The sequence below is a fragment of the Falco cherrug genome, chromosome 4 (genome assembly GCF_023634085.1).
Source record: "Falco cherrug isolate bFalChe1 chromosome 4, bFalChe1.pri, whole genome shotgun sequence".
NCBI lineage: Eukaryota > Metazoa > Chordata > Aves > Falconiformes > Falconidae > Falco > Falco cherrug.
The window spans coordinates 49,900,120-49,912,770 of record NC_073700.1 but is presented as its reverse complement, the minus strand read 5'-3'; the positions used below and the strand labels follow the sequence as shown (position 1 = coordinate 49,912,770).

Below are 12,651 nucleotides of genomic sequence, written 5' to 3'. Positions count from 1 at the left end.
TACACTGGAAATTTGATGACTGCCTTGTTTTTTCAAGGCTCTGTTTTATATACTGCAGGCCAAACCTGTGGGGTAATTTCCAGTCTCTCTGCACAGGGCTGAGATGACGTGGTGAGAGAAGCATAGAGATGCTGAAATTTCAATCTGCCACATAATGTGCTCCTAATACTGATAGCCTTGCAAGTGTAGTGTTGTCATTGGTGTTCATTGTTGTTACTCTTGTCATTGTTGTCTTCCCATGTTTGGTGCTGAATTGTAAATTGAGAGAAATATTTAAATTTGTGAAGGAATCTAAAGTTACTGTGGAATTAAACACACAGGAGTTCTGCAAATGCAAATGGAAGAGGTATGTCTTCATTTAAAATGGCAAGTCATACCAATGTAAAATAATATGATGGTGATGGAGCTTTTTTTACTGCGTATCAGCTTTGCACTTCCCCAGGCCTTGGGTAACAAAGAATCAAACTGCATGTTTTCACAGCAAAACTTATCGTTGAGAACTGGGGTGGAATATCCATGTTTATAAAGTGTTACAGCTGGCAGTTAGGAGGCCAGTGTTTTAAGGGTTGGCTGAGCTTGTACAGTACCTTGTAAGATCCAGAGTCAGCAACGTCTGTTCATATCCCATCGAAATGGTGGCTTCTAGAAGACAGTAAGAAATAAGAGTGAGAAGTTGCGAAGCCAGATGGATGAGGTGAGTTCAAAGTCCTCCTAGAAGCTATGGCAACATAGCTTGTGTATCTACTCAGAAAAACCTTTGCAACTACCACACATGACTCTAAATAGCCTTATTTTCCTGCTAGCAGTGAAATAAGCAGCTTCAATGGGGAGGAGTAAATCCATTTGATTGCACATGTTGCTGTGAATAACCCTCTTATTACTTATTAGTAATAACCCAATCTATTCCTAGCAGCATGAACACCAAAACAGACAGCCTCATGTGCCAGAGAACCATTGTATTGCTCCTAATGTTTCCAGTTACAACTGAACAAGGCGAGTTGGAAGGGCCTCAAGGGAGGAAGCTCTGTAGGAAGGAAAAGGCAACATGGAGAACTTGGGTTTATACACAATGTATGTGACAAATGAAATGTATCAGGGCCAATGTATCTTTTGAGGAAGACTTCTGCCAGGCAGGGCTAAGCTCATTCTGTTCCTGACTTTCTTCTAAGCTAACGCATGGTATTCATATGTTAGGTCATGAGATGGTGCAAGTGTTGGCTTGTTAGATCATCTTCTGAAGGGAAGAGGGGCTTCTATACCTTTGGTGTGGGTGAAGCAGCAGCTGTCAAGCTTAGGGCTCCAGTCCAGAACTTAGATGAAAATTCTCCATTAAAATCGATGGCAAAGCACCTGATCACTTCACCATGGCAGGGGTGTTCTCACACGGCAACACCCTGGGAAATCCTCCCTTGGAATAGATCAGATTCTGCTCTCATTTATGCAATTATAAATCCAGCATAGCTCCATTTGAAACAATTGTTTTCATCCAATGCAAATGAGATCAAGATCTGGCCGAGGCTGGTTTTGTACACAATGGAAACTGCCTGAATTATGGAAAACAGGAAACAAATCTAATGTAAACGTGAATGGAAATATCATACTCTCTGTTACATCAGAATAAATTGGAAGCAAGTCTGTTGATTCTAATGGAATTCATCTGGATTTACACCAGACTGTGGCTCAGCATTTGTCAGCTGGCTGCACACCGACATCAAAACGCAAACCTCATCTGAATAGCTTTGAACAGTTTCTTCCTTTTCCTTTACATTTAAGCAATTGCCTCTGCATCCTGGTAGCTGATTAGCCTTTTCAAACAAATAAACCCCATCAAACAGACATCAACAAATGAGCCTTGCTCTCGCTAGCATTTTCAGAATCAAAATGATGAATATGAAGTACTAAGCCTGGTTTTGGAGTCACTTAAACTTGCTCCTGTTTCTTTGTGTTCACAACGTACAGCAGCAGGATTGAGCGCATGGGAGGACAGACCTTAGCAACAACTATTCTGATTTCCCTGATGTATGTCAAATTTGTTGCCTTCTCACCAGCAGTGGTCAGGGCCAGATATTTCCTAGGATGCACAGAAGACCTTTCAGTAGATAAGGAAAATACTGTCATACTTCCACTCTTGGTGTGTTCAGTCAGATGGTCAGAACGAAGCCATAACCCTTCCCAACGGATCTAATAGGAAACTGTGCCATGCTCTGTTCCTGCAGGCAGGTTTCTGAGCTGCTCTGTGCCATTGTGCAGCTGGCCAAGGGAGCCTGTTGCTCATGGGAAACTCTTCATGGGGAAAGTGAGAGGGTTAGTTAATGTCTGAGCAGCAAATTTGACTCCCTGGATGAAAGTCACTGGAAAAGTGCAATGTCTGAATAAGAGCACAGCCACATCAGCCCCTTCCCTTAAATCTCAGTTACCCCTGCTTCTTACATAATTCAGTTTTTAATCTGTTGTTCATGTTTCCCTTTGGATAATTAGCAAAATGCATCTTAATTAAAACAAAGAGGAGGAGGAGAAGACACAAACTAAACCCTTAAGTCAATGGGATTTGGGGGCAGGGGGGCAAAGCCATTATTCAAGTACAAATCTTGCTGGCAACCAGGCAAACATGGTAATAACATGTACGGAGAGCATTTCAAAGGTGAGAGTTTTCTCAAAGCTGGATAATTGTTTGTCTCTACTCCTTTCTTTCAAGGGACTCGCTAGAGTCTGACATCTGAATACCACAGAGCTTGGCCTGCAATCAGTCTCCTGGGGAGAAGAGCTAGGGGAGCAGTGTGGTCAGCAACCCTGGTTTCTATTTCTCTGCCACTGATTTTCTGTGGGATCCTCAGGAAGTTAATTGGGCAAGACTTTCACAAGTGGCCCCCGTCTATGGTTGCTTTAACTTGTAGATGTTCAGCCTGAGACATGCACAATCACCCTTTGCTGGATTATTAGCAACAAAGCATGCGCGGATCTCAACCAGCATCTGAATGTGCCAGCCACTACCCATCAGAGTCTTTATGTTCCCATCTGTAAACTGTTAAAATACTTTCCTGATTTTATAAAGCTATTAAAGTCTCTCTAATGAAACAGAAGCTTTCAAAGAGCTGTAATTATTATGGCCTATTCTTGCTTAGGCTTATTCCGGCAGGTCAGCTGTGCTTAATTTGTGAGAGCTTTCTCATCACTGGCACTGCAGACCCTATGTGGCATGCAACGTCTTGCTGTCTTGTTTCTGTTCTTTACAGCATCACCTGGAATAAATGCCTGCAGCCAGGATGCACTTGACAGTTGTGCTGTTGATACACAAACAAAAGCTCCGGCTTACTCATTGCTCACAGCCTCCGTAACTGTGTCTGCCATGTACCGCAGGCTTATTTCATCCATGTCAATGAATTTGGCATGGGTGAGCTTGGAAGCAAAGAGAAAGCAGAAATGAGAAGTAACTGGGTCCCAGCCCAACCCCAGCTCTCTGCAAGAATGCACTATATGCAGTCATGAGCAGCACTGGACTGCAAAGTATATGTAATCCTAGGGAACCAGCTAAAGTTAATTTGTCAAGCTCCTTGGAGAGTCTCAGCAGCATCACTGCTCTTTACTCACTGCCTGCAAATGATCCCAATGCACCCGAGAATAAAGCCTGTGTTGAGGTGGGTGTAACAGGGCCACCAAATACAGAGTCAAGAGAGAATCACAACTACAGAGACATTTTCTGCTCTAGCAATACAAGAAGATGGGGGGCAGTTATTTGTTTTTAGAAGAATAAAATTCTTTAGGCAAGAGCCTTATCAGTGGGAATAATTGTCATTTACCATTCACACTATGCAGTGGGGCATCAGGCCCAAGCTTGTAGCTACAACCTTTAGCTATAACTGCTGTGGACTGGACTGTGCAGAGCTTTACTGAGCGAGTAGTCACACTGATTTCAGAACAGCTTTCCCCAGGGTTTGGCACTGCTTTATGTGAGTATAGATGTGAGACCCTACACTTGATTCTGATCTTCCAGAAAATTGAGCCATTTTCAGTGGATATATGTCTGACTTACTTGAATATGCATGTGACGTGGCTTCAAAAGCTGATACAACCTTGATAAGATTGTCATTAAGTTATTCTTCTAATTAAACCCTACCTATATTGGGCAGAATCCTATCCATTTCAGCTTGGAGACTCTTAGGAACACAGAGCTGGGTTTTATGTCAGAAATCAGGTTTGGCCATGATAGCAATAGAACGGGTTAGCCTATAAGCTCAAAGTAAATTTGCAAACTCCATCTGTTTAAAAAGAAATGCATTAATAGATTCTATGACTGATCTCCTGAAATGTCATTTGAATAGTTTTGACTGTGCATTTGTTTTATTTCTGGGAAATTTCAGAGTACAAAAAGACTTATTTTCCTTCTTCATTTGCCAAGAATCTCTTTGAAACTTGTTTGTAATACAGACCAAGACTTGGACCAGATCTTTAGCTCACATAAGCACGTGTATCTCTATTGACTCCTGTAAAGAGATGAAAATATATGTGAGCTGATGATCAGGGACAAGAAAATGAAAGCAAGAAACTACTAGGTATGAAGCTTTTTGACCAGGGAAGCAGTTACTCCAGGAAATGTATTATTTCCTAAAAGACTGATTCTTCCAAATTGACAGCCTTACCTGTTTGGGATATGAATGCCTAGGACATGTCTTACTGACCCAGTGCTGTCCTTCAATCAATCCCTTTTTATGCTAATAGTTTGAGGACTTTCCCACTGTCTACTCTGCCCCTCAGGGTATGTGCAGGTAATGCTGGATGGTTTGAGGTTAAAATATTTCATTGTGAAAAAAGGCACAACAGATTTTTAAAATATAAAGCCTTTGGCAATACTTCCTGATTGCAAACTGGAGAACGTGGTGGTATGGGAGAGGGTCTGGATTATTTTAGTGCTGCTAAAACCAAGTGCTTGAAAGCCAAATGCTGAGGATGCAACAGGTAACGTACCTGGATTGATGCATACAGAGATGCTTGCGTGAAAACAAAGAGACAGGGATATAATGTAGATGTGGGCTAGAGCTCTGAGCAAGCAGAAACACCCATAGACTAATGAGACATTAATATTAGGAACAAAAGAAGAAAAAAAGGAAGAATGTGGGGCATCCTTCCAGATCGCTGCATGTCGCGACGGAGGGAAGACACAGTCGCTCAATATGAGTGATCAGCAGACTTCGTTTATTGTACCTTACAGTCACCTTTTATGCCTTGTTATAATTAGCTCATACATATTACAAAAGTTAAGCTCATTATTGGTTAGTTGCCTAAATACCAAGCCCGCCCCTAGTTTCTCTTCTGTAGTTATCTGTTCCCACCTGCAACATTCTTTTTCCACCGCAATCTTCCTGTTACTGTGTAACAAGAACAGCCAGGGATAGTGTATTTTTGCTTTACTTCAGATAAGCTGAGAGCGATGTGCATTTTTGTCCAGCCAGCTGGCTATGTCTATGTGAACTTTTTCAGCTAGCCAGTTATCCACAGCTGCAGCGTGGTAGAAAGGCCTGGATGCCTCAGTACCAAGTGCTCAGAGAGATGTTCAGAAAGGAGTCTGGACATAACGTTATGAGGCAAGACTGTATGACAATTAAGAGGGTAAAAAAAGCGACAATTCAGGGTTTAAGCCAGGGCTAGTTTAAGCTCTGGGTGCATGAGGCTAGACCTGCCCAGTTCTGGTTTCTTGTAACTTCCCCTGAAGCTTTTAGCACAGCAAAAGGATGCTGAAAGAGTCTCCTGCTGCTAAGCCTCCATCATCACTGGGGTGGTGACTTTTTTTGTAGTTTAATAGTAAGTTGTCAGTTTTAAAGTCTGTCAGTGCAGTGCCTTTCTCCCCATAGTGAGTAGCTTATTTCAGCAAGGAGTTATTCCTGGTATATATGAAAGAAAAAAGGGGTTCTTTTTTTCCTTTAAGGAGAGAAGAAATAGTCTTCCTGACAAAATCCCAGTGAAAGCATTGGGTTATCAAATGCTGGGAGAACTCCCTAAAAACATGAATTACAGTAATGCCAAAAGCAGCAAAAGCTATGCTGAGGTGTGACATAAGAAGGGAGTCTTTGGCGAGACACAGGGCCAGTCCACCAGTCCAGCAGGAATGTGTTCCAGCCACCAACGGCAGTTGCTTGAGGGAGGAAAACAAGACCGGGGATGCTTGGAGGTGTCTGTTCTCTCTTATTCCAGCGTCTGGAGGCTCACACTCTGCCCAGCACCTCTTCTGCTTTCTCTCGCTGTTGGCTGAATTTTGTTTCTATTTTCTTTCACACTGAACATGGGGAAAGGAGAGGAAGCAGGTCTACAAAACAGTTTCCAGTGTCCTTCCCTATCTGTCTGTCTGCTCCATACAAACAGTTGCTTTTCTTAGGGATGAAGGCAGAAGATAATTCCTTTAAGTGGCAATTAAGCTCCAGGTGGCTGCAGAAAGCTGCAGCTTTTGCCAGCTCCTGCAAAGACGCAGCTTGAGCCAAAGGTTTCCCTACTTCCCTAAACCAGGAGATTTTTCTCCTGTCTTTGTTTTGTGTGTGGCGGTGGTTACAGCCCTACTCCTCCACGGTAGCCCAAAGTGATTGCAGCAGCAGGGAAAATGTCAAACCAAGGATGCTCCATAAACTGGCTGTGCCCTTTTTCTGAGATGCACTAATTTCACAGAGTAGGGAATAGTTTCCTCGCAATCCTGACTTGAACTCACTGTGCCTCAACTGCAACACCTCTCTCTTGCAAGCACTGAACCCAGTTCAATCCCTTTTTACCCCTGCTGTGCTGGCAAATGTTGGAAAGAGACTTTTGATCATGTTGGATGGAATACTGTGGGCTGATGGAGCAATACACACACTCCAAGACTCAAAGTGAATCTCATCAGCAGACATGTGTGATCCTTTTGGCTCAGTAGTTAACGAGGTTAATGAGGACACCTGTATGAGCCATCTGATATGGAAGGGGATGTGTCTAGCCATAGTGACTGCTCAAGATGACACAGCATATCACTGGCAGAGCTGGGAGCAAGCAGAGCACAGCAGGGCAGGGCTTTATCTTCAGGTCTCCTCCAGGTCTGAAGTCATCCCATCCACCCTTTGGAGCAAGTGGATGGACAGAGCCATGAGCTTGAGGAGATGGCTCAAATTCAGCCTGGTGTTATGCCTGTGCGATGGAGTAATACAAGATGTCAACATACAGTCTGGATTGGACATGCCCTCTGCTATCAGTGAGGCTTGCGAACCTTAGGAGAGCTTCAAAGCCTACCTGTGCCTTCATTTGCAAATAAATGTGAGCCCCTAAACTCAGAGGATCTCCCTTTCCCAGACAGGTTTATTATCAATGGCATCAAACGGTGGGACGTTACCATTTCTACTTGGTTTTAATGATTTATCATCCCTGATTTATGCACCACTGGTGACAGCAATTTTCTCTGATTTGGACAGGTGGATGGAATTACGTGTCTCTCTGTTTGGTGTGCTAACAGAATCAGAATTAATATTTTGTCTTGCCTGGCTTATCTTAGCTAGACACTAGCTATTATTTCACCTACTCTGTTTCTCTTCCCCCTCCCTGCCACAACTAAAATAATTTGATTTTTGAGCTATACCTGAAGCAGGACTCACCTCAAATCAGATTTCAAATTCCTTGACCAGAGTCCGATCTCAATGCTATCAATCTCCACCATGTCCGAGCACCGTCAGTCATGTAATAGGATGGATCAAGCAGGGAGAACACATTTTGTGGGTCTCCACAGACACCTGCGCACAAACACACACATATTGGACTTTGTGTGCAAGCAGGCCAGCATGGGGCAGAGTAAGTGAGAAACTGCTTCCATCAGCCAACCTGGTGCGCGCTCCTGTGCCCCTTGCCATGGTCTCGGCCATGCAATCCCTCACAGAGATCATGGCTATGGCTCTGCAAGTGTGAGTGCACACACAGAGGAGCATTCCTGTGTGCTCCTACCCTAAGCGTGTCTGTGCACACCTCGCTCTGTGTGTGTGTATGCTGAGAGGCAAGTGGGTGAAAGCAAGTTGTTGATTACTCACAACATGCTTTTCCTCTGCCCTTTTTCTACTTTGTTCCCACTCGTGCTGAATTACAGTCACCATCACTGGTCTTTGCCTCCCAGTGTGGAATGCTGTGTTGTGTTAGATTCTACACATATTGCATTGTTTGCCTTCTTTTTTTCCCCCTTTCCCCTCCCTGCTCATGGTTGTTTATTTTCTCTTCATGTGTGGTGTTCAAAAGCCTGTTTGAACAGCAACTATCCAAGCTGAATGAAAAGGGATGTTGCTTTTGGAAGATCCAAGAGAAGCCTGAACAGAACTGATACAAAACTATGAATTAGCTTGAGCTTTTCCTCACCTCTTTTCTTTTTCTTTATTTTTCTCCTGCTTTTTTTCCCCTCCCTGTCTGTTTTCCTAATCCTAATTAAAATGTGCTGGGCACAAAGCTGTAATGAAGGGCTGGACTCATCATTTTTGTTTATGGCAAAACCCAAGCAGAACAGAACTCTAAAAGGACTCTGGTTGAGTCCCATCTACCTTCATAAAGAGTGTAATAAATATCAGCCACATTGATTTTCCTTCCCCGTGAACCCTTTGCTATTTGTTCTGGTCTAAGTGCACTGTGTTTTCCACTGAGGTTTCTTTTGCTCTAACTGTTGTTGTTGTTAATCTGTGTTGAGTGTGTAATTGAGATCCTAAGAGGGAGGTTAAGAGAAACCCCCTCGGGAAGACATCTGACCTACATGAAGAAAAAAAAAAAAATAACCCAAGCCATTGAGGCCAACTGCTCCATTTACCTGGTGAAGCCATTTCCTTTATCAAGGGCTCTCATCCACCCTGGGCTTAGCTCTCTTTCTGTAATTAGTTCTATGTATATGTTTTTAACCTCTGCTTGATTTTCCCATTACCTGCAGTTGTCTGCTGAACTGGTGTTACAGTCAGGGACGTCACAGGCAGAGATAGGACGTGGCCCCTTTTCTCTTCCCATTTGCATGGTGTGATTTAACCTGGCTCAAGCGATACAGTACATGTTGGGGGGTGATGCAGAAAATGTCTCAAAGCACAGATGACAACTACTTCATTCCCCTTGGGCTTCCCAGGGAGTGAGGCACGGGTACAGGTGAAAGCCTCCTGAAAGACTGTCTGGGAAAGGCGTGTTCACCCAGCCTCAGACACTGCTCATCTGCTTTCTACCCACAGCTGGCCAGCTGATTGGGCAGCCTCTGTCCTGAGCACTTGAACTTCCCGTCTCCCTTGTTTAGTTGCTGCCGCAGGGACATATTACAAATACACGGAATCCATTATTGCCTGCTCACTGTACCAGTTCCCGAATCTCAGCAGATGAAGAGTTCTTAGTGTTTTCTTAATGTCTCTTTGTAGTTTATTAGAGGCCTAGGAGGCATGAGGGGGAAATGGGAATGTGACTCAGAAATCCCTGTTCTGAGTCACGTGCTTCCTTTGTAATCTCATTTGTAACTAGACTATTAAAAGTAAATTATCTGAGCCAAGTGGCAATGCTGAAGCATAAGGGCTGGGGGGAGGGAAGTAACACTTCCCTCTGGTGTCTTCAGATACAAGCAGCTTAGTTCAGCCAGTTTAATCTGCCCTTTTCCGCCCATACTGGGATTTTTCCCGTTACTATGGGAGGATTGTTGGCGCTGACACTTGTGGACATGGCTGGCTTGATTTTGTCTCCAGACCTGATCAAGAAGTGCCCCTCTTGGCTGCAGCATGGGGATGCCTCCATTCTCTTGACATGAAGCTGGGAAGAGGAGAGGGAGGTGCCAGCTTTGTTCTCCATGAAGAATCCATTGATGGAGAGGCCATGAATTGACAGCTCTGCTTGCTGTCATCTTTCCAGGGTATTTCCATCACGCTTGTTTCCAGGGATGTCTAATAAACTGGAGCAAATTGGGATGAGGGATTATCAGGTGTTAAATAGTGCTACTGAGCTGAGCTTCCCTGATCTGTTCATTATGATGAATTTCTATTTTCTCCCAGGGACTGACTGCAATCCAAAGGCAGGGTGAGGAGGTGGCTGCTGGCATGTCGGTGCCTGTGTTAAGCCGTTAGGGCTCCTTCAGGTCCTGGCTTGTCTCTTGGTGAAGGTCAGGTCCTGCTTCTGTTGAAGCAATTTCGTATCTCCCAGTAGGGGCTGGATCAAGCCTTTAAGGAATCAGTTTCTGCTTCAGTTCATACAAGCGAACTCAACCTCTCAAAAATTCCCTTTTGATCCCTCCTATTCTGTTCATGAATTGCTGTGAGCATATCTATTGACTCTCCATGGAAAGTGGACATACCCATGTAAGAAGCCTTGCTGCTGAAGGTTTTATAGAAGTAATATTGACCTTCCCATTGACGCTGAAGAGAATAGGAAGTCCTGCTCCTCTGTAAAACTAAACTAAAATTGTATTTGACAAGTTCTATAAAATGCTTATAGATTTTTATTTTTTCCTACTTTGGCCAAAACATCTTTTTTCCCACAAAGGCTGGAGGCAGAATATTTACAAAGAAGTGGGGAAATGCTTTTTTGAAAAATATTTGTGCTGGCAAATCTTTGCAAATTTGTAAGCTCCCAGATGCATCTAAATAAATAATAGCAGAAATTTGGCTGCATTTGCAAAAAAGTACATTGGATTTATGGGCTCGTTTCAGGTACAATCAGGATCTAAGTTAGGCTTATGGAGTATTTACCAGCTTTATATAGTTTACAATGGAAGCAATACGTAAATCCAGGTCGCACCCACTCCAAAACCAGGTCAAAACCTATTTTTACTGGCAAGCTTCTGGCTGCTGCAGTCGTGCCCTGCTGCGGCCACAGGCTCACAGATCCTCCCAGAGATGTTGCAGATTTTCAGGTGGCGACATCAGTTCCTTCCCTGGGTGAAAAGGTGAGTCTCTGCACACTGGGGGGAAAACAAACTGTTCAGGGTGAGGTTGGACCTGGAGGGATACTACCTCCCCAGAGGGATATTAGTTTGCCAAACTTCACATGGTGCTGGGCTAGACAAGGCTATGCTGGGCAGAGAAAGGTCTGTCCTGTTGCTCAGCTGGTGCATGGAGGGATCCCATGGCATCTTGTGCCTACTTTTAAAAGGTGCAGGAAAATGCCAGCTCTTCCTAAGAGCAGCTCAAATCTTCTGTTCTTGCTGCTCATTGTCTCCTGTGGCTCATACCCTGACAAAAGCTCATCACTTATCAACACCACCTGCCCTAAACCCCACAAACCATCGATCAAGCCTCTTCCCTCCCTAGAGTAGGAGTGTCTCCAGCAATCAGAGAATGTCTTAAAACAAGAACTGGATCTTTATTTGCTTTGTGGCTCTCAGCTTCACGTTTTCTAGGTTTTCTGCCACAGAGAGCATAGAAATGTTCCTCTCATTTTTAAAGAAAGCTGAGATAATCTGTGTCACAGGAGATGGAGCACTGCAAAAGGTTTCCAAAGAATTTGAAAACTACCACGTAGTACACTGTGGCCACAAGCAACCTGTTGTCCGAGATAGCCTAAACCAATGAATGATTACAATGTACCTAAATATACCTAAATATCCATTATTTAAAAACACATAAACTCTTTCCATGTGCAAGCTTCATAAAGTATACGTGATCCCTGCTTTCCTCCGAAACCTCTTTCTTTCCACTGAGTTTTATTTCCCTATCAGCTCTCTAAGACTTCTTTCTCTGTCTTTTCTCAGCCCCTGATGGCTTTGCTCAGTTCATCCTCTGTCATTTGTGTCTGGATCTGGAAATATTTCTCAGGACGTTTGACTCATCCATCATTTAGATAATCAGAAGGGGAAAAGAAAAAGTTTCCAGCTATGAACATCCATAAAGAGCACCAAGGAAAAAACCCTCACCTTGAACTTCCCTTCCTGCTTTTCTTTTCATTTAATTTGAGAATCTGACTTGACAGTCTTTGCTCTGGCAAAAGTCCCACTGAAGTTATTAAGGGCAAGAGCTTGTCAGGATTAAGAGGAAGGATTTGAAATATCTGTGAGTGATAGCAATATCCCCAGTTCTATTAGGCTGGATAAGTATTCGCAAAGGACATTAACCCTGGTGCCTTGAGCCAGCTGCGACTGCCCTGGGGGGAAAGGAGATGATGCTTCCAGTGCGGACATTGTTCCATAGCTGCCTGTAATAAGGTTTTGCATCCCTTCCCTTGCAGAGCTGAACTCAGACCACTTCCCCTTAAAGTACCCATTTGACTATCAGAAACAGGGTGCTGTTAGAAATGAATGGGCAGCGAGGAGCCTAAATGGGAATTAAGACTTAAAACTTGACATTGGTGCTGAGTCTGGGTATGCTGGTGTCCTTCAGAGATGACACAGCGGGTGCAGTCCAGTCAGGTGCTTACTGACTGCACTGCTGGATTTGGAAAGGCCACCTAAACTGCACTGCAACCAAGGGGTGCACATGTTTGGGAACTGGAGCTAGCAGAAGCACCACAGTCAGAGACAGCTGTCACCTGGAGGAATGTTTATCTGCCAGCAACTTAGCATCCCTTTTCTACTGATGTGAACTTCTACTACTCCTCTGCTCCCATTTCTCAGGGAGTGACTGTTACCACAGATCAAACATTCACTTGGCCCATTTAAAGGGCAAATACAACTCTGAGGGCAAAGGGACAAAGGTGAGTGGATCAGAAAGGAGAAATCAGGAT

At 43.8% G+C, this 12,651-nt stretch overlaps 1 long non-coding RNA gene across 3 annotated transcripts in view; it reads right to left on the bottom strand.

Annotated features, from left to right (window-relative positions):
• Positions 1–413: 413 nt before the first annotated feature.
• LOC106630983 (uncharacterized) overlaps positions 414–12,651 on the bottom strand; it is an 80,143-nt gene continuing 67,905 nt past the window's right edge. For all 3 annotated transcript variants that reach the window (XR_008732182.1, XR_003558952.2, XR_008732181.1), the window contains 3 exons: positions 7,602–7,736; positions 1,260–1,544; positions 414–642 (listed from right to left, as the gene is read on the bottom strand). This is a non-coding gene — a long non-coding RNA (uncharacterized LOC106630983). The remainder of the gene's footprint in view (positions 643–1,259; positions 1,545–7,601; positions 7,737–12,651) is intronic.